This window comes from Ambystoma mexicanum, chromosome 7q, assembly GCF_040938575.1.
Source record: "Ambystoma mexicanum isolate Mex_15411 chromosome 7q, UKY_AmexF1_1, whole genome shotgun sequence".
NCBI classification, from domain to species: Eukaryota; Metazoa; Chordata; class Amphibia; order Caudata; family Ambystomatidae; genus Ambystoma; species Ambystoma mexicanum.
Genome location: NC_090941.1, coordinates 734,319,935 through 734,340,595, shown reverse-complemented (window position 1 = coordinate 734,340,595; position 20,661 = coordinate 734,319,935). Strand labels below are relative to the sequence as shown.

The 20,661-nt window shown below is 50.4% G+C and overlaps 1 protein-coding gene across 3 annotated transcripts in view; it reads right to left on the bottom strand.

The window, feature by feature from the left end:
• RDX (radixin) overlaps positions 1 to 20,661 on the bottom strand; it is a 1,120,111-nt gene that overhangs the window by 879,913 nt on the left and 219,537 nt on the right. Inside the window, exon 2 of one of the 3 annotated variants that reach the window (XM_069639967.1) lies at positions 17,266 to 17,337. The exons of the other annotated variants lie outside the window; for them this stretch is intronic. The gene's annotated coding sequence lies outside the window, so the exon portion shown is untranslated. The remainder of the gene's footprint in view (positions 1 to 17,265; positions 17,338 to 20,661) is intronic. 3 annotated transcript variants of the gene reach the window in all.

Here is a 20,661-nt window from a genome sequence, read left to right as displayed (position 1 = left end):
GATTCACATGCTCATGAATATTCCCCGTCGTCAGGCTGGGAATCCTCGGTAAAGAAAAATCAGTATCAGTTTCGTTTCTGATCTGTCTTTCGTAGTAGTAACCAATCACTGATCTCTGCGTCATACTGACCACAGCCAATGACTGCCCTCTACCTAAGCCCCGCCTCTGGCAGCCATCTTCAGATTTGGTAGCACGTGAAGTGGCAGTATGACCAAGTGAAGAGCCGCAGAGGGGAAGGCGGGAGGGTTCGCATGTGAATCCATGCCAGACCCATGCTGGAGAACAACAGTTACAGGTAAGTAACTTGTTCCTTCTCCAGCATGGGGTCTGGCATGGATTCACATGCTCATGAATAAAGAATACATAGCAGTACACACATGCACAACCACGGGAGGTGGCAAGGGCTCAACATTAAGCATTACATCAAACTCAACATTAAGCAATTCTTACCTCCTCACCAGGCTCACCTTAGGCGAACAGGTTGCGCAGCACTGCTTGGCCGACCCTGGACTCCTCCCTGGAATCCCGATCGACGCAGTAGAATTTCGTGAAGGTGTGCGTCGACCTCCACGTAGCAGCCCTGCAGATGTCTAGCAAGGGCACACCAGATAGGAACGCCGTGGTAGCTGCGATCGCTCTGGTGGAATGGGCTCTCGGACGGCCAGGCAGCGGTCGGTTTGCCAACCGATGACAGTACATGATACAGCCGGAGAGCCATCCGGAAATGGAAGCCTTCGAGAGAGCCTTCCCCTGATTGACAGGTCCAAAGTTCACAAAGAGTTGTGACGTCTTCCGAAAACACTTTGTGCGGTCCACGTAGAACTTCAGCGCTCTAGCCACATCCAGCGAGTGCAAAGTCCTTTCAGCCGGCGACATAGGCGACGGGAAGAAAACAGGCAACACCAAGGGTTCGTTGAGGTGGAAGTCCGACGGCACCTTGGGCATGAAGGAGGGGTGCGTCCTGAGCACTACCCTCGTGTCGTGAAAAGTCAAGTACGGGGCCTTGCAGGAAAGGGCCTGGATCTCTCCCATCCGTCGTGCGGAGGTGATGGCCACAAGAAACGCTGTTTTCCACGACAAGAACTTCAACGGAGCCGAGTGCAGAGGCTCGAACGGAGGTCCCATGAGCTTGGTCAGCACCACGTTGAGCTCCCACGCCGGGGCCGGAGCCTTCACCGGCGGGAACGATCTGAACAGTCCCTTCATGAACTCTTTCACCAGACGATGAGACCACAAAGACGTCCGCCCCGTGGTTCTGGTGTATCGGGAGATCGCAGCAAGATGAATCTTGATGGACGCGTGCGCCAGTCCAGCCTTGGCCAGCGTCAGTAGGTACGGCAGTACTTGGGGAGCCGTAATCCGTAGAGGGTTAATCTTCTGTGCGTGGCACCAGACAGAGAACCTCTTCCATTTGTGTCCGTAGCATTTAAGAGTTGAGGACGCCCTGGCCTTAGCAAGAACCTCTCTGCAGTCGGCCGGTATGTCGTATCCTCCAAACTCTAACGCTGCAGGAGCCAGGCCTGCAAGCTCAGCGACTTCGGGTCGTGATGAAGGATGGCGCCTCCTTCCCTGGAGAGAAGATCCGCGTCCACTGGCAGCTTGATTGACGGGGACGCTGACAAGTCCAGAAGGTCCGGGAACCATATCTGCCTCGGCCACGCAGGTGCGACGAGGATCATCCTGCACCGTGACCTCTTGAGCTGGTTGATGAGCCGGATCAGCAATGGCAATGGAGGGAACGCATATAGAAACAGGCCCTCCCAGGGGAACGAGAAAGCATCGCCCATGCTCCTCGGCTGGGGAAACCTGCTGGCGAACCTCCGGCACTTGGAGTTCGTCGCCGTCGCGAACAGATCGATCTGGGGTGTGCCCCACCGTCAGAAGAGGCGGTCCACTAGATCCTGTCGTAGTTCCCACTCGTGGCACAAGTGCAGCTCTCTGCTGAGCGAGTCGGCGATGGTGTTTTTTATCCCTGCCAGATGAAACGGCACCAGAAACATCCCTTGGGCGACGGCCCAATGCCACAGATCCTGCGCCTCCTTAGACAGGGCTGGGGACCTGGTTCCGCCCTGTTTCCTGATGTAGAACATGAACAGTGAAGATCCTCACCACCTTGCCCTTGAGGGACGGAAGAAAGGACCTGAGGGCCCAAAACACTGCACGGAGCTCCAGGACGTTGATATGGAGGGACTTCTCTGTCGGAAGCCAAAGGCCTCTCGCGTGCAGATTTTCGGTGTGCGCTCCCCACCCTTCCAGGGAGGCATCCGTGGTCACTGTCTCCTGGTGGCCGGGGGACTGGAAGTCCATGCCCGCCGTCAGGTGCGCGCGGGTGCCCCACAACCGGATCGCTCGTCGGAAACTCTCGTCGAGTGTGATCCTCTCCTCGAAGCTGCCCGTCGTCTGGATCCAGCGCGCGTCCAGGAACTCCTGCAACGGGCGCATCCGGAGCCTGCACAGGCGGATGAGGTAAATGCAAGAAGACATCATTCCGAGGAGGGACTTGATGGACCTCACTCTGGCCGTGTCCGCAACCAGCATCCGCTGCACCTTGCCCAAGATGGCTCTCGTCCTTTCCTCCGACGGAGAGGCCAGAAGCGACACTGTGTCAAGCTTCGCTCCCAGAAACAGTGCGTCTTGTGCGGGCACCAGGTGGGACTTGGCGTAGTTTATGGAGAATCCCAGGTCCGTGAGTAGTTGGACGGTCCTTGCCGTGTGCTCCACAGCGAGCTCCTTCGTCTTCGCTCGGATGAGCCAGTCGTCCAGGTAGGGGTAGACGTGGATCCCCTCTCGGCGCAGCTGCGCCACCACCGGTGCGAGGCACTTGGTGAACACCCTGGGTGCCGACCTCAATCCGAAGGGAAGGGCTCTGAACTGGTAGTGATGCCCTTGGACCACGAACCTGAGAAACTTTCGGTGTCCCTTTAGGATGGGAATATGGAAGTAGGCATCCTCCAAATCCAACGACGACAGGAAAATCGCCCTCCTCCAGCTGACCCAGGACGTGTTGGAGGGTGACCATCCGGAACTTCTGTGCCTTGATGAATTTGTTCAGTCGTCGTAGGTCCAGGATGGGACGCCATCCTCCCGTCTTCTTCTTCACGAGGAAGTATCTTGAGTAAACTCCGGAGCCCCGGAGCCTCTTTGGGACGAGCTCGATGGCGCCCTTCTTGAGCATCGCCTTTACCTCCAAGAGAAGTTGAGGGACGTGATGTTCTTTCCTGGCCACAGGGGGGACGCGCGGGCACCTCTTTAGAAACTCGAGCGCGTGACCCTGAGCTAGGGCGTCCAGCACCCAACGGTCGGTGGAGATGGACTCCCACATGCTGACGAAGCTCGCCAGCCGGCCTCCCACCGGGGTGCTTCGGTGGGGGCCCGACCCCACGGCCGGTTCAGTCCTGCTTCGACGAGGCTTTGCCGCCTTGTCCTCCTTGGCGACGACGGCGGGGTCCGCCTGACTTGCCTCGTCCCCTGTAAGCTTCCTGTGACGACGAACGGGTCGCTTGACGGTAGGTGGAAAATCCGCCGCTGGAACCTTTGGAGGCACCCCGTTTGCCTCCGCCGCTCCGAAAGGGCGGTCGCCGTTGCTGGAGAACCCCAAGAGCCCGGGCCGTCTCTGTGTCTGCCTTGATGGCTTGAAGGGAATCGTCCACTGTTTTCCCAAACAGGTTGTCTCCGTCGAACGGCATGTCCAAGACTCTGGTCTGCACGTCCTGACGGAAGTCAGTAGCCTTGAGCCATCCACGTCGCCTGAGGCACACGCCGTTGCCCAACTGGCGAAATCCAGTGTCAGCGATGTCCGTCGCAATCGTAATGGCGTTGTCCGACGCCACCTCTCCTTCCTGCAAGATCTCTAGGGCTTCCGCCCTCTTGTCGTCTGGTAGGAAGTCCAGCAGGGGGGCCGGTTTGTACCACAACTCCCTGTCGTAGCGAGCTACGATAGCCAAGGCGTTGGCCGCCTTAATCGTCGTCGCTGCAGACGAGATGACTCTGCGTCCCATCGTATGTAATTTCTTTCATTTGCCGTCCGGCGGGGAGGTCGACGTAGAGGCCGCGCCCCCCCCGCTTTCCTCCTGGCCGCAGCAGAGACGACCGAGTCCGGGGTCAGCTGTGCCCGAAGGCACAAGGGGGCCGCGTCCGGGACCCGGTACTTCTTCTCGTACCGATCCCTTCTAGCCGACGTCATGGATGGGTTCTTGAGGAGGGCGAGGCCCTCATCCCAAATATCGTCCAGTAGAGGTACAGAGAGGACCGTCTTCCTCTTGGCCTCGCGCCGTTGATAAAGGAAACCTTCCTTCTTCTTCTCTTCCGGGCAGAGCTGGAAAAGCTCGGATGCCCTGGCGATCATGGAGTGAAACGATCCAATCTCGTCGGGCGGGGAAGCCCGGGTGGGAGGTGACGACGGCAGATCCTCGTCGTAAACCTCGTCGTCTGTACCCGTCGCAGCCGTGTCAGTCCCCGTATCATCCCCACGTGTCGTAGACGGGGAGGAGGGCTGAACAGGGCGCGATGGCTGAAAAGGAGGTGGAGGATGAATCCTTCTTCTCTTAGGGGGAGGGCTCCCAGAAGGGCCTGGCTCCGGGTCCCCCGTCGGGAGCGGTTCCTCCGCTGGTGGTAACGGCAGTCTCGTCCTTATCTCCGAGCATAAGGACTGTATAGCCAACAAAATGGCCGCCGAGTTGTCTTGCGGCACTGGTTGAGGGGAGTCCGACGGGCGGTCAGGAGCCCCGTCGGCACCCTCTCGTTATCGTCGTCTCCTACGTCGCGGTCCCTCCCGACGGGCTGGTCTTCTTCCACGCCAACGCCGTGGCTTAAGACTTCGATCAGCTCTTCCTCAGAGGTTGAGGCCGAATCGTCGGAGGTTTCACGGGGGTCCTGTCGATGGGCATAAAAGAGGACTCCCTCCGCGGTGGCAGGGAGACTCTGAGCCCCGAGGTCACCACCACTGGTGTAGCCTCCACAGGCTGAGCCAGGTCCGCCGCGACTGTCTCGATAGAGGCCTTGGCCAGATGGATTAAGGCTTTCACCACCTTAGGTGCGCTCACCGCCTTCTCCTTGGGGGGAGGGTCACTGCCTCGCTCCCCCTCCGATGGGGCCTTTGAGCTCGACCGGGGTCTTTCCAGGAGCTTCGCCGGGTGCTCGGCCTTCCTCTTACCCGAACCAGAGCGTTGGCTCGTGGTTGATGGCGCCGGGGAGGATGCGCCCTGCCTGGCGCCCGTAGAGCCCGACCGTTCGGCGCTCCCGGTGCCAGCGGACTCTTGGTGCTTGGCCTTGTGTTGGACCCCCGTCGCCGGGGCGTCCTCAAAGGTCTTAGAAGACCGCTCAGACTTCTTCTTCTTCTTCTCGCCTGACGGGCTCTTCCCTTCCAGCCAGTTGGCGAGACGTTGATGGCGGTCCTTCATGGTACGCTCCGACATATTGCCGCAAAACGCACAGTCCTTCTCCACGTGCGCCTTGTCCTCATGTAGGCAGTAAAGACAAAGGGAGTGTTCGTCCTCCTTAAAGACATTCTGAAGCTGGCATCCAGGGCAGACCCTGAACAGCTTTCTGGGCGTCGAGCTTCCCTTCTCCTGGGCCATGTCCGAGATGGGCCTGAGAAACTTCTGGAGTCCTCCAAAAGCGTGGCTCTACGAAATCTTCACCCTTGAGGGGCGCAGACGAATCCGACACGGGTCCCCGTTGATCGGATGAAGAAACGGTGGAGCTTGAGGCTCTTTTGACCGAAAGAGACATTTTTTGAGAAAAAACGTGAAAAAATAGCACTAACGCTCGAGAGCAATAGCACGAGGATCCCAACACTTGAACGTGCGGTAAAAATCTGAAGATGGCTGCCAGAGGCGGGGCTTAGGTAGAGGGCAGTCATTGGCTGTGGTCAGTATGACGCAGAGATCAGTGATTGGTTACTACTACGAAAGACAGATCAGAAACGAAACTGATACTGATTTTTCTTTACCGAGGATTCCCAGCCTGACGACGGGGAATATTCATGAGCATGTGAATCCATGCCAGACCCCATGCTGGAGAATTATGCATTTGATCCATTTAGTTATTGAGAGACAGCTTTTGAGTTTCTAACCTTGTAGACCTACTGATATTCTCCAAGGACACACCCAGTCGTTGTAAACAATTCTACCTTCACAATTAAGAAATCATACTATCCTCGAAGATAAGCCATGCCACCCTTTCAGGCTCCATATGGATGAGAGGAATTGGAAAACGATATGCTAGAGCTGCATGCAGTGCATGAAAAGTGGATTGAACAACGTCCTGGGATTGAGTGCGAGTTACACGCGGTCATGGGGCAGGACTGCTGTGTGCCAAGTGGGCTGCTACAAACATTCAGACTTACAATTGCCATAGTGAGCGAAAGAAGGCTAAGACGACTGAGGACTTTGCAGGTTTGTTTCCAAACTATGGCTCAGCGCGTACAGCTGCGGGCCTCAGAAATGTAAGCAGCACAATATTTAAATAGGCCAAACAGACTCAGAGTCATCGTTTGAGGCCTATGAAAACCGTCCTGAACTAGGTGATTAGAAATAGCATTTGTCCGGGACAAGCCACTGAAAGACATCATGCAATAAGTGACTTGTATACAGACATGGAATATACTGTGTTCTATGGAGCACTGGACATCATCACATATTTTTTGAGCAATACAGACCGTGTAAATGCGAGTGACAAGAAAAACGGTATATAAACAACTACACAGGTTGCACCATGCTTACATTCTATGCATCAACATTCTCTTTGTGCATGATCTAAAACGTAAAGAAAGTGCCAATTTATGCTATTTGTGCAGCCTCTTGGCGCTAGGTCCTGCAAATAAGTGGGAAATGTTAGAGTGGGAGATGTAGGATACAAAAGTAGATGCATTGAGGCTTGAAGATCGTAAGCCATAATCTCTGTGCTGGAACATTCTACATGAATGGTTCGGGCAAGGGGGGTGTGCACTGCCAGAGTGAAGGCCAAGGTGTTAGCCTCCTCCGTTTACTTGCTGATGATTTATTTTCTGTGTGCTGGCAACATTAAAATATGAAAGTATGCATCTTTCATGTCTAGCGTTGTCATGTAATCCCCTTGTGATAACAGTGGGATTACTTCCTGTAAGGTTACCATGCAAAACTTTTGGGGCTTGACAAAGTTGTTCGCTGGGCGCAGATCTAATACAGGGAGCATGGTTAGGTCCTTTTTGGGTACAAGGAAGTACACTGAATAAATACCTTCTGTTACCTGAGATAGGGGGACAGCTTCTATAGCTTCTTTTTTCAGTAGTTCTTCTACTTCTTGAAGAAGAATGGTGAGGTGTTCCGGTGTTATGCTTTGGTTCCGTGGGGGTCTGTACTTCGGGGAACCGTTGAATTCTATGCAGTATCCGTGGGCTATGGTGGATAATACCCAGCGGTCTGACGATATTCCCTCCCATGCTGATAGGAACGATGTTAACCGGCCCCCGACCGGTGATGCATGGGAGGGGACCCGAATCTTCGGGTCATTTGTTGGTATTGGGCGTGGAACCTCTGGGGTTGGAGCCGCGACCTCTTCCTCTGCCACGGCGTTGGCCTCTTTGACTGAACTGGGTGTTACCGTGGTTAGAGGGCCAGTTGGTAGCAGAGTAAAATTGTTGTTGGTTCTGCTGCAGGCGTTGGCCACGAAAGGAGCGTCTATTGCCATAGCCGCGTCTGTTAGGGGGCCTAGAAATTTGGTCAAGAGTCTTGATGGTATCAAACTCTTTCTTCGCATGTTCTAGGGCCTCATCAACTGCTTTCCCAAACAGATGTGTTTGTTCTATGGGCTTATTTATGAGGGAGGCTTGGGTTTCTGGCTTAAAACCTGAATTGCGTAGCCAGACATGGCGTTTGAGAAGTATTCCCTGAACCAGGGAGCGGCCAGCCGTCTCAGCGGCATCTAGGGAGTTCTTCACGATGCCCTGGTTTACAAGCGTTCCCTCTGATATTACAGCTAACAGGCGTGAACACAGGGGTTCAGGTGCGTCCTCCGCTTCGCTGCGCAGCTTGCTCCACTGTGCATCTGCGTAGCTAGCTAGTAGGGAATTGTTATTTGCAATCCTAGTTGAGAAGGCGGCAGAGGTCGTGATTCTTTTCCCAAGTGCGTAGAGCTTCTTGCCCTCCTTGTCAGGTGGTGCTTCACTAGTGGATAGTGGTACCCCCGCTCTTTTTCTTGTATTAGTAACTACAAGGGAGTCCGGAATAGAATGTCCTCTGATGTACAAAGGGTCAGAGGATGAAGGGCTGAAGAGCTTTTCTATTCTAGGGTTGACCCCTCTTACTAAGGCTGGATTGGAAAGGGAAGGAGATATTCTTCTCTTAATAGAAGCCAGGAGCGGGATAGACTGGCTAACAGGGGCTTTTTCTTTAATAACTTTTTCTACAAAGTCTATGTCAGGAAGAGTTTCCCCTGTGTCTATCTCAAAATGCGCTGCTGCCTTGCGCAATAGTGCATTGAGTGAAGGTTGGTCATCTATGGGAGAGGAGTTCCCAATATGTGAATCCTTGAGAGGAGAAGGGTGAAAGGCATCAGGGTCTGAGTGCACTGATGGGGATTGCCAAGGCTGCACTGACGGGGATTGCCAGGGCTGCGAGGTAGCTGTATCTTCTTCAAAAGCTCCTGCAGTAGTGTAAAGACCTTCTTCGAACCCCTCTTCCTCATGTTCTTCCTCTCCACCCAAACACTCCTCATCTTCCTGTAGGTATTGCTCCTCCTCAGTGAGGTCATATACATCTGTGGAAGGGGGAACCAGCCTAGGAATCTTGACTCTAGGGTCATCCTGGGGCCATTATCTTTGTCTTTTGTGAGTGGGTGGGTCTTGGCTTCCCAGAAACCTTTTCATTTTCTCCATACAAGAATGGAGTCTTTCAAGGGTCTCATGGGGTACCCCTGAATAATCTAAAGGGGGGAAATCAGTGTTTTCACCCTCAAAACGCTTAGAACGCTCCCACAACGTCGAGGAGAGGTTTCCGTCTGCCTCTGAAAAGCCCTCAGGTAGTTCAGAAGTGCCCTTAGATGAAAGGGGCTGTTCCTGGCTACTTTTGTGCTTTTTCGGCGCGGTATTCGACGTTTGTTTCGTCGTCCGCGTACGTTTGTCTTCGGAGACAATTCTCGCTAGGCTCTCGACAACGAGTTTGTCAGTCGAGGGCTCTGGTGTCGACGTTGCCTGCGTTGCGCGTTGTTCCTCGACGGCCGCTCTATGGAGCGTTACGTCGGATGATTTTGAGGTAGCGCCCGTGTTTGATGAAAGCCCAATCGCTGGTCGCGGCTGCGTTTGCGGGTGGGGCTTGAGACCTTTACGGTCTGAGGTAGACGCCGGAGTACCCTGCGTCCCCTTCTGCGCTGATGGATCCTTCGTCCTCGACGAAGAAGAGCCGTGGGTTGTGTGTTTAATTTTATGGGGTCTATGTGCGTCCTTGTCGCCGGGGTGTTCATCCCCAAAAGCAGGGCGTGAGCCGAGCCCGTCGGGGCCGGGGACGGACGTCGAGGAGCGCGAGCGCTCCTTCTGGGGGTTCATGACTTCCGTGACGGACGTCGAGTTATCACCCTCCTCGTCACTTTCTGTAACAGGGGCGGCGGGTGAGGAAACTGACTTCGACATAGCGTAGTCCGCCCACCTCTTAACCTTTCGTTCTTTGAGAGTTCTTGGTTTCAAGAGCTTGCAGGCCGCGCAGCTGTCCTCTTTATGATCGAGGGGCAAGCAACGATTACAGAGCTTGTGTTTATCCTTCCAAGTGTATTTGCCCCTACAGCATGGGCAAAACTTAAAAGGTGTCCTCTCCATAGCTGAGGCAATAATAGCTGGTGATAACAACCCCAAGGGAAAGATAGGGGAGAAAGAAAGACATTCTCAAAGAGAAGATAAAAGTTCGAACCCCCACTCTCCCTACTGTATGTTGGCCGTCGAGGCCAGGCCACGTGTTCGGCAGCGCCGAAGGATCTCCTCCGCCTCTTCCCCTCCGTCGAGAACTTGTTCGGCGGAGAAACAGCTTCACAGCTAACGTCGAGGGGAGGGATCGTTAACAATAAAATAAGTATAATTAAGGACCGAGGTCCGTGGTAAGTATTAGCAATGTCTCTCTAGGAGCTCCGCGAAAGGCGACCAGAAGCTGGGCGGAAAAAAACAATCTGAGGGACCTCGACGCGTGAGGGATTGTGGGTACAACGCACGTCACTATAGGGATAGTGTTACAGACACGCCTTGTCGACGTCCCCTTTTCGACTACGAAAAACAAAATGCAATACTCCGCCGTGACCACTGGATGTCGGACCTATGCACAGCATGTGATTCTAAGCAGATTAACAAACATCAGAAATATGTATTATTAGAAATCGATTAACATTTGTATATAACCTAAACACAAACTGTAAACCTTTCTGCATCCTGTATATTAATTGTCCTTAACCATTTGCCTACACTGCATCATTGTAAATAAGTAAACTGTACATCTCTGCACCATTGTACATTTTGAAACATTGTAAATTCCAGATTCTTGTAACATTGTAAGTTTTGCATATTCTTTCTCTGCTGCGCCCGGTTACCTTTGGGTCTGGCGCGCATTATAAATTAATAAACAAACAAACAAAGTTTTTGCACCTAGTTCTAGATGGTTCACTTGGCCTAGGAAATGTTTTCCTTTTATTCTTCAAGTAGTAAAGAGCAGCAGAAAGGATGTGTTTTCCCAGGTCTTTCGTTAGAGGGGCAAAGGCTTCATATAGACTAAAAGCAATCGAGACAGGGATGGACGGATATTTTGTCAGATCCGGTATTAACAGATTTTTTGTTGTTAGATCACACCCAGGTGCTGAAATATTTGGCTGCAAAGGGGGTGGGGGGGCTGGCCCCCCTCAACAAACTTTTGGGAAAAAAGTCATTAATTTCAATACATATTCGTTACATCTGGTAACATCAACCAGATCCGTTATAAAACAGGAGTTATAAGCAATTATTTACATGGGGCTAACCCGTAGCCAGTCGCCCCTCAACCAAAAAATGACAAAAATGTATGTAATTTGTTAGATATTTGTTAAATCCGGTATAATCAACCATTTTCAATGTTAGATCCACTACAGAACAGGAGAAAACAGAAGCCGTAGGCATCTGTTATCCTTAGCATTATCTTTCTAGTGACAAAGAAGCAATATATATATCTCGGGAGAATAGGCTCCCGCTTTCGATGGCCGGGAGGGCGGGACTCCTCAAAATGGTCGCCCTTCCCCACCTATTACATAACTTCACTAACGTCCCGTTCAACATCCCCCCCCTCTTTTTTCAAAGATCTCAACAAACTCTGTAGGGGCTTCCTTTGGCAGGGAGGCAGGCACTGTGGCATTGGAGACTCTCCAAAGACCGTACGAGAGGGGTGGACTTAAGATCCCCAACTTTGAGCTGTACTTCCTCGCCAGCCAGCTGAGACATGTCACGCAGTGGATGGCGGACGAAAGCACGACAGACACCCGTCTCCTTCAGCCGGCCCTCCGCCGGTTGTTACTCAGAGACATACTGTGGGCCGGGGAGGGTGCTACGAGTCACTGCCCTTACCTCGCCAAGCTCGGGATCTGGCTTTGGAAAAGGGCCTGTAAACTGGTCGGGTCGGATGACCCGTTTTCCCCACAGATCCCTATCGCTGCACTCATGGTCACTCACTCTTGGGGGCATGTCGAAACACGTACACAATGGGAGCCCCTTGGGGTGGCCACACTGGGGGACTTGATCCAAGAACAGGAAATACTAACTTTTTTCGGAACTCTGTGAGACCACGGGCCTCCCGGCTGGACAGTTCCTGTTGCACAGGGTGGTTGCACAGGCCTTGTGCAGTAGATGGCCAGTCGCAGCTGACCTGACCGAGGAGAACGAATGCATTGAAATGATATTGAACTCCGCTGAGGGGGGCAACGAAACCTCACAAATCTACGAAGCCCTGTTATGGGGTACGACCAGGGGAGACCTCAAATGTAGGAGTAGGTGGGAAACTGAACTGGGCCTCGTTTTTGAAGACAAAGATTGGGGTGACATAACCCACTATCATAAGAAGGTCTCCAGGAACGCCCGCTTAAAGCTCATTCAACTGTATATCACCAATAGAGCGTACCTCACGCCGGAAGCCATATCGAGATTCACGGGAGCAGGAACCCAGTCATGCCCCAAATGCAATGAACCCAGGGCGGGAATGACTCATATGTTCTGGGGCTGCCCAGTAATCAGGGAGTTCTGGTCACAAGTGAAGGACAGAGTGGCTGGCGCAGACATCGCGGTTGAGGTGGACGAGCCTACGGCCTGCATTCTTGGCAAATACAGGCGAAACAGAAAGAACAAACCCCTATCCAAGCTCACTGACCTTATTTACATCACAGCCAAAAGACGTATAGCCATGGGGTGGAAAAGCCCCAGAGGTCCACATATGCCCCTATGGTGGGGTGACCTCACAAAGTGGATCATAGCTGAAACCGCGGCATGGGAAACGGCTATTCATGTGCAAAGACTGGATTCCAGCGAGGAACTACACCGCTGGGTCGCCCTGACGGTGCCCTTGCTCCACCCTGATGCAGATGATACGGAGCGGAGTGGAGGGAGTTGCCCGGATACGGGCACGAACTAGAGAGGAACAGTGAACTAACCGTGGTCTTGGGGGGGGGGGGGAGGGGGAAGGCGGGGTGGGGTTTTGGGTTGTTTTCTTGATATGCTTAACCATTCGCCAATGATGCTTTTTTGTATTTGTTGTTTATTTCTTGTTATGAAACCAATAAAAATATATTTTTTTAAATATATATCTCGGGAGAATAGCTCAGGGGCAACATGCTTGCCTTGGAAGCAAGACGACATGAAGCGCCACCGGTTTGATCCCGGGTCCGCGCTTAGAAACCTCTGGGTATTAAGCGCGTTATAAATAACCCATCATATCATATCAAGCATGGCATAGAATTGTAGGTGCTTGCAACCGGAGCAATGTGCCCTACTCCTCCACTATAGAAAGCAGTGGAATTACTTCTGTTGCTGCCCCAAGCACCCCTGTACCAGATGTATGATATTGGCATGCTCCCAGCAAAGTGATGTCATAAAAGAGCACAAGAGATGCTGCTGGAACCATTTATGAAGGCCTGCCATGGCGAGTTGTGGGAAACGTGAAATCTGGGAGAGTCATGCATGATGAAATCTTGACACATACATCCTCCACCATGACCACCAGACACCCCATTGCCACCGGACCAGCAATTACCACCACTGGCGAGTCATTGGCATAATGGCACTTTAACCTTCCTGCTGGAATTTCCTGGATTAAGTTGCTGGTGCCATATTTGAGACCAATGTGTTTCACTACCCTCTCCCAACAACTCATTCCTACCATCACCACTCATCGACAACCACGTTGCTCATCAGCAACATCATGGACACCAGAGCGCAGCAATCTCACTCCTGTCACCATACAACCCATCACCACTCCAACATCCACCATTACAAAAAAATTGATAAATTGATACTCGCCAATGTTCGCTCAGCAATTAAACATGCAGCTGGCATCACCAACCTCATCACCACACATGACTTGGATGCCATCTTCATTTCTGAGACCTGGAGGACATCCACCTCCACCCACATCCTAGATGTCCTCACCCCCAACAGCTACAGAATTCTACAAGAACGTCCAAACATTAAGATCGACAGAGGCCTCGCCATCTTTCACAAGACATCATCGCCATGCACCCACCTGCACGTTGCCACCATTGGCTCTTAGGAAAACCTATCCTGCCACTTCCCACTCTCCCCAACAGACACAGTCACTTCATCTCAGCTACAGACCACTCAAGCCCAACACCTCCTTCATCGAAGACTTCACAGACTTGGTCACCACCATGTTTCTCGCGCATTCCAACAACACCTTCCTCAGCGACTTCAACATCCCTGGCAACCCAAGAAACAAATCAGTGAATACATTTCGCCACCATCTACTTGACACACTGAAAATCACACAGCACATGAAGGAAACAACTCACAGGAACGGTAATATCCTCAACCTCATCACCACACTGCCAACACTTGCATCACAGCTCTCCTATTCCGCTCGACTGGTCGGACCATCCTCACCAAACTCCACCTCACATTGTACCACTGATGAACCAAGACTGCAACTCACTTCTCCAAGAACTCAACATCACCCTCAAAAACAACATCAACCACGATTTCCCAGTGAAATGTCGCACCATCAAGCCTAACCTTCAGTGCCCTGGTACACTCAAGACCTCAACTTCAACAAACGAATCATCAGAAAACAAGAAAATAATTGGCGAAAAAGCCTGCAGCGCATCCAACCTTGCCCTGCTCAATGAACTCTGTGCTACACGCAGGAGACTGACTAACACTGCCAAGGCCAACTACTACCAAAACACCAAGGAGGGACGGCCGGGGGCATTCGTATTGTGCCACCAGAGGTGAAATTTTGGGACCGGCGCAAGATGAACCAAAACAAATGCATTTTCCAAGAATGTTTTGATTAATCAAGAATGAAAGTCAGAAGCTCGAAGACGACCAGATATCATTGTTCCATAAACGATGCAGACTAGCGATCCAGCAACGTTATTCCCATAATATGCTGAGCAGCTTCTGGGAAACCAAAGTCTTTGGGTTCCAGGGGTTGGGGGGCAGTGTACGGTTTCAAAGTTAAAACTTAAGGAATTGCCGGAGGGGCACCACCAGGAGTGGAGCCTGTGGCTTAATTTGACTCAACACAGCAAACCTCACCCGGCCCGGACATGGAAAGGATTGAGAGATCGATAGCTCTTTCTTGATTCTGTGGGTGGTGGTGCATGGCCATTCTTAGTTGGTGTAGCGACTTGTCTGGTTAATTCCAATAATGAACGAGACTCCTCCATGCCATCTAGTTACGCGACACCCAGCGGTCAGCGTTCAACTTCTTAGAGGACACAGGTCTGTGATGCCCTTAGATGTCCGGGGCTGCACAAGCACTACACTGAACGGATCAGTGTGCGTCTGCCCTTCGCCGACAGGTGCGGGTAACCCGCTGAACCCTGTTCGTGATAGGGATTGGGGATTGCAATTATTTCTCATTAACGAGAAATTCCCAGTAAGTGGGGGGTCATAACCTTGTGTTGATTAAGTCCCTGCCCTTTGTAAACACTGCCCACCGCTACTACTGATTGGATGGTTTGGTGAGGTCCTCGGATCGGTCCCGCCGGGGTCGGCAACAGCCATGGCAGAGCACGGAAGTAAAAGTCGTAACAAGGTTTCTGTAGGTGAACCTGTGGAAGGATCATAAACAGCGAAGTGGCCAGAAGTAGAGCCGCGGGCCCATCGTCAGTTGCATCCCAGACGCGCATATCCACAGCCCAGACCGCCCCTCGTGCTGCAGTCCGGCCAGCGGAGCGGTCCACGGCCGGGGCGTGGTATCCCTTTCACCAGAGGGGATCCGTGACCCAGCAGACAGACAGGGACGCCTGGCAGGTTTGGGTTAACCTGTTGGGACACGAACTGGAGAGGGAGCCCTGAATGGTCCCCTCTCTGAGCTGGATCCTGAGCCGTCGTGCCGGCCAGAGATGCTTCTCTCTCAGACCCGCTAGTGGGTGGACATTGATGGGTATACCCCGGTCGGAAGGGAAGTCCTGAGTGGAGGCACCTGAGAGCGAGGGGAAACATGGCTGTTCTTGAAGGATGCATCCCCAGGTAGCTTTTGAAGGATCAGTTATGCAAAAGTGAAGGTGTACGTTGCCAAGAAGAGTGTGCATGTGTTAGGGTGGGAAGATCAAGCCAAACTAAAAATAAAACTTAACCTAGGAAGTGAGGAGCCAGTATCAATTGTGATGGCAAGTGGAAAGGAGGAAGTATGTAAAAATACCAAGCGCAAGGAGACAACTATTTACTGGAGTGTTCATAGAGGAAATAGGGAAACTCAAAGGATACAGTCATAAAATTGAGCTTAAGGCTGGTACTAAACCCATGTCACATGCTGTGAGTGGTGTCCGTGGGGTCATTGAGATTATCTACTTAATAAATCAATATTTACTTAATAAAGCAAGTATCAACCTTCTACTTACCTGGACATCAATTACTTCATAAATCATGAAGTCGTTCTCATTCTTTCTAAGAGTTAACCTAGCAAACTTTTCAAAATGTATTTGTGTTATCGGGTTTTGTATATCAGAGGAACTTAATTAAATAGCGTGATGCATGCACATATTTTTCGAATTCATTTCCATATCATTTATCAGGTAAATCGAACGGAAATGGGATGTGCTTAGCATTAGGGAATTGTGTTAATTATAAAGCAGACACACCCAATTACAATGTTTGTTTCATTTACCAGTGTCAAAGCCCTCAACTTGACCATCTCTGTTCCCGTTTTAATCTTTGTTTTTTTGTGCTTATAATTCCGCCTTTTCTGTTACAAATGCAGTTCAACAAGTCCCGGAATGTAAAGCAAAAATGAAGAACTGGATGGATAATAGCCACACAAAAGGTGCCTAGCTCTGCCCTCTGCTCTGTAAATTAAACAAAACTGACAAAGGGTTCAATGTTAAGGGAACTCAATTCGCTAAAAAGGCATGCACCAGGCACATCTTTCCAAAAATGCCTGTGGTTGCTGTGCCTAGAGACCCCTCCCCCCTACACCTCACTGACGAGGATCAATGATACCCAAACAATTCTGGAATTACTTGTTTTTTCCTGCAGAAGAGGTGTGATCTATTGTTATTGGATTATCATTGTTACCCAAAGGAAACATGATAATACGAAAGCATGTAAAGGACTGGATCCCCCTTTTTGGGTTGGAACAAAACAGAATAGCATATGGTCTTCCCCTCCTGTGACGGCATCGGACAAGATTGGTCTCCAAAAATATAGACACTCACATCCCCTGCACACCTGTGTCCTGTAAAAACTGGCAACATTTCAGAAATTTTAGACATAGCCCAAATGTATATTAAGCTATTTTCTCAATGCAGTTACATGATTATTTATAAGTAGATAATCATAAATGGTTCGTGCTCCTCATGTTCATTCTTTTAATTTCAGTGTTTCAAAGTCAAAAATCCAACGCGTTTTGGGAGAAACTCCCTTGTTCAGGGGCTGTCTACAACATTGGTCAAAACATCAAATTAGTACAATGTAAAGGAGGAAACTATTTCTATAAAGTTACCAAAAGTAATTTAAAACACTTATTCATATCATTCAATACTCCCAAGGGTTCTTCAAAATAAAAGTAAAAAGATATTCACCAAATAAATTTTAGAATAATTAACATAATACATACTCAGAGTGGTCAAAGTATGTGATACAACCTTGAAGTGGTAACCACACTCCGCTACAGTGCGAACCCACCAATCTACAAAAAGTAGAAATAAGGTGTAAAAAATAAAATAAATATATAGAATCCATATCAAGTCACAGCCGTGATAATAATCCAAGAAAAATACCTGGTAAATTAATGAGGATATGGCAATCTGTTATGGAAAGAAGGCAAATTCCAATACAAGACAAAGAAGTCAAAAATACAAAATAAGTAGGAGAAGCGCATCAGAGCGCAAAGATGTACTTACCAGTAGAGTGAAGATAGTGCAAACGAAAAACACGCAACCCAGCAGTATCACAAAATCGTCAAAGCGCCATAACAGCATATTCACAGGCAGCGTTCCAAGTGTGAAAATATAATTAGTAGTCCCTGACCATGTCTACGTGCGTAACAATGCAGACACCTGATGGTATATGTGTGAATTACGTCATCACGCCGTTGAGAATGTATACGACGTGGTAAAAGCAAAACCTAAAAGACAGACTTAAGGAATTAAGACGTGCCATATAGAGCCATAGCCTGGCCATAGGGCATGTGCTAACGTTATCTAAACGTAAATAAATTATGCCAAAATGTTTTTAGTATCGCTCCAAACTACATTTACAGAACAAATACAGTGACATGAATTGTAACAATGGTATTCATGTGCCTTGTATTTCAACCAGAGAAGCTGTTAGCTTCACAATTATCTATTGAATTTAGAAGTAGAGTCATTAGTGAATTTAAGGTCATCATAGCTATTAACATGTCTCACTAAATATCACCAAGCTCATGAGTGTTCAACAATCATTTAAATCATATTGCATTCAAATAATTCGGGCAACTGTATTGAGACATTTCAGCTAGAAATGCAGTAAATCGTAGAATTAGCCATTGAGTTTAAAGGTACAATCATTAATGAATTACTGTTACAATTTTAAAAAAGTGACAGTAAATCATCACAGCAATGTACAACGTAATTTTTAGACTCCTACAAAGATCCTATTTCTAAAGAGTGATGTGTGACACACAGAATATAAAAATTACTTAATATGTAAAACGATTCACGACTATGAAAATAAATACAGACATCACTTGATTCCTGCTATGATATTCTTTTATTTACAGACCGGAATACTATTGAGTGCAACTGTTTTCATAAGTGATCCTTTGGTAAAAGTATCCAAACCCTCTCTATATTACATGCTATATAGCATGCAAAACATCATGCTTTATTAATATGTAAAGTAGGGCCAAACTCAACCATGCTGGATACTAGAATCTCTTCCATAGTAGTACAATGTTACATCAGATAAACAATTTAGGGAGAAGTCCTCGTCCATGCCTCTCGGGATCAAAGTGTCAAGCCTATATCCATCCAGTATACTTCCTGAATGTGGATGCAAGAAAGATGCAACTCCCTTTTATTATGCTGTTACAGCTATTAAAGCTATTAAATCTGCCACAATTTAGGCACAGGAAAGTGCTGTTCCTGCATTTGCCCAAATATTTTGTTTCCTTGTAAAGCATTCCGCCTTGAATAGTTTGTCCCTAATGTTAGTCCCTCTCTTGAAAGCTATCATCGGCCGTTTGGTTAATAGATCCAGAAGCATACAATCATGATGAGTACAATCCTTGAGATATAAATTACTCACCGTAGTGACTAACGTACTCTTAGTCCATAGTCCCCTTTCCTCCATACTGCATGGGCGTCCCTCGTGAGGGACGGGAGACGGAACCTGCGTGGCCCTGGGAGCATGCGCTGCCCTGACTCCGCCCCCCGGCGCCACACCTCAGTCCCCAAAGACGCGTCGACAATAGATTTACCATTGCCTAATGACACCAGATTATTACTGGGGAGGATGGAGGAAAGGGGACAATGGACTAAGAGTATGTTAGTCACTACGGTGAGTAACTTATAATTACTCTTACGTCCCGTCCCCTTTCCTCCATACTGCATGGGCGATTACAACTGAATGTAGCCCCAGGGTGGAGAGGAGACCCTCCTTAAGCAAACAGGTTCCGGAGAACAGCCTGTCCGAAAGCCCTATCCGACCTGGAGCCGGCATTCAAACAGTAATGCTTGCAGAAAGCCGATGGAGTGGCCCATGTGGCCACCCTGCTTATGACCTGGCAGGGGAAATGGCGCTGAAAAGCGATGGCCGTTGCCTTGGCCGTGACCGCGTGGGCATGCATGTTGGCCGGAAGGGGTCTATGCTGACCCTCGTACGCTTCCTTGATGGCAGAGACCATCCAGTGGGAAACAGAAGCTTTTGAAGCCCGATAGCCTGGCCTGGCGCCTCCAAAAGTGATGAATAGGGCATCTGACTTGCGGAAGCCCTTGGTCCTGTCCAGGTAGACTTTCAGGGCATGCCCGACATCTAGGAAGTGCAGAACTCTGAGGCTCGTCCTTCGGGTCAGCAAAGAATGTGGGAAGGACGATCTCCTCGTTTAGGTGAAAGGCTGATGGCACTTTAGGTAGAAATGCTGGATGGTTCCGCAGGACCACCATATCCTTGTGAAAGGCAGTGTACGGCTCTGAGGCCACTAAGGTCTGGATCTCGGTGACCCTGCGCGCCGAAATAAGGCCGACTAGTAGGGCCGTCTTGATGGTGACTAACCTGATGTCCGCGGATGTCATAAGCTCAAACGGCTTGTGCGCGAGGGCGCCCAAGACTAGGTTTAAATCCCATACAGGTTGTGGCTTCCTGATGGGCAGGTAGAGTCTAGCGAGTCCGGCCAGGTGTCTCCTGACAATCGGTTGGAGGAGGAGAAGACCCCTCCCTCCGAATTCCTGTAGGCCCCAATGGCGGAGATGTGTGGCAGGTGTCCTCCTGCACGCCAGAGTTGGCGAGGTACGCTGAGAATGACAGTACGTCGTCCAGCAAACAAGCCAGCGGGTCGATATCCTTGGAGTGGGCCCAGTGGCAGAACCTGGTCCATTTACTTTCATACTGGGCTCTGGTAGCCCTGCTCCTAGCCCCTTGTATGATTTCCAGATTGGCCTGGGATAGGTTGAGGTGGCTGAGCGTCACCTGCTCAGTAACCACGCTGTGAGGGCCAGCTTCTGAGGGGCGGGGTGGACAACAATGCCCCCCCTGCTGTGTCAGAAGATGTGCTGGGCCCGTCGGAGGTGGATTGGAGGGACCTCCGAGAGGCTAAACCACTCCGAGAATCATGGCGTTGCTGGCCACCACAGAGCTATCAGAATGACGTTGAGCTGGTGAGACTCCGTGAACTTGCAAAGCACTCTATGATTCAGTGGAGTGGGCGGGGAAGCGTAGGCTGACATGCCATTCCACTGGATCCATAAGGCGTCGCCCAGAGAGCCTAGGCCCTGCCCCTGCCAGGAGGTGAACTGGGGGCACTTCTTGTTGT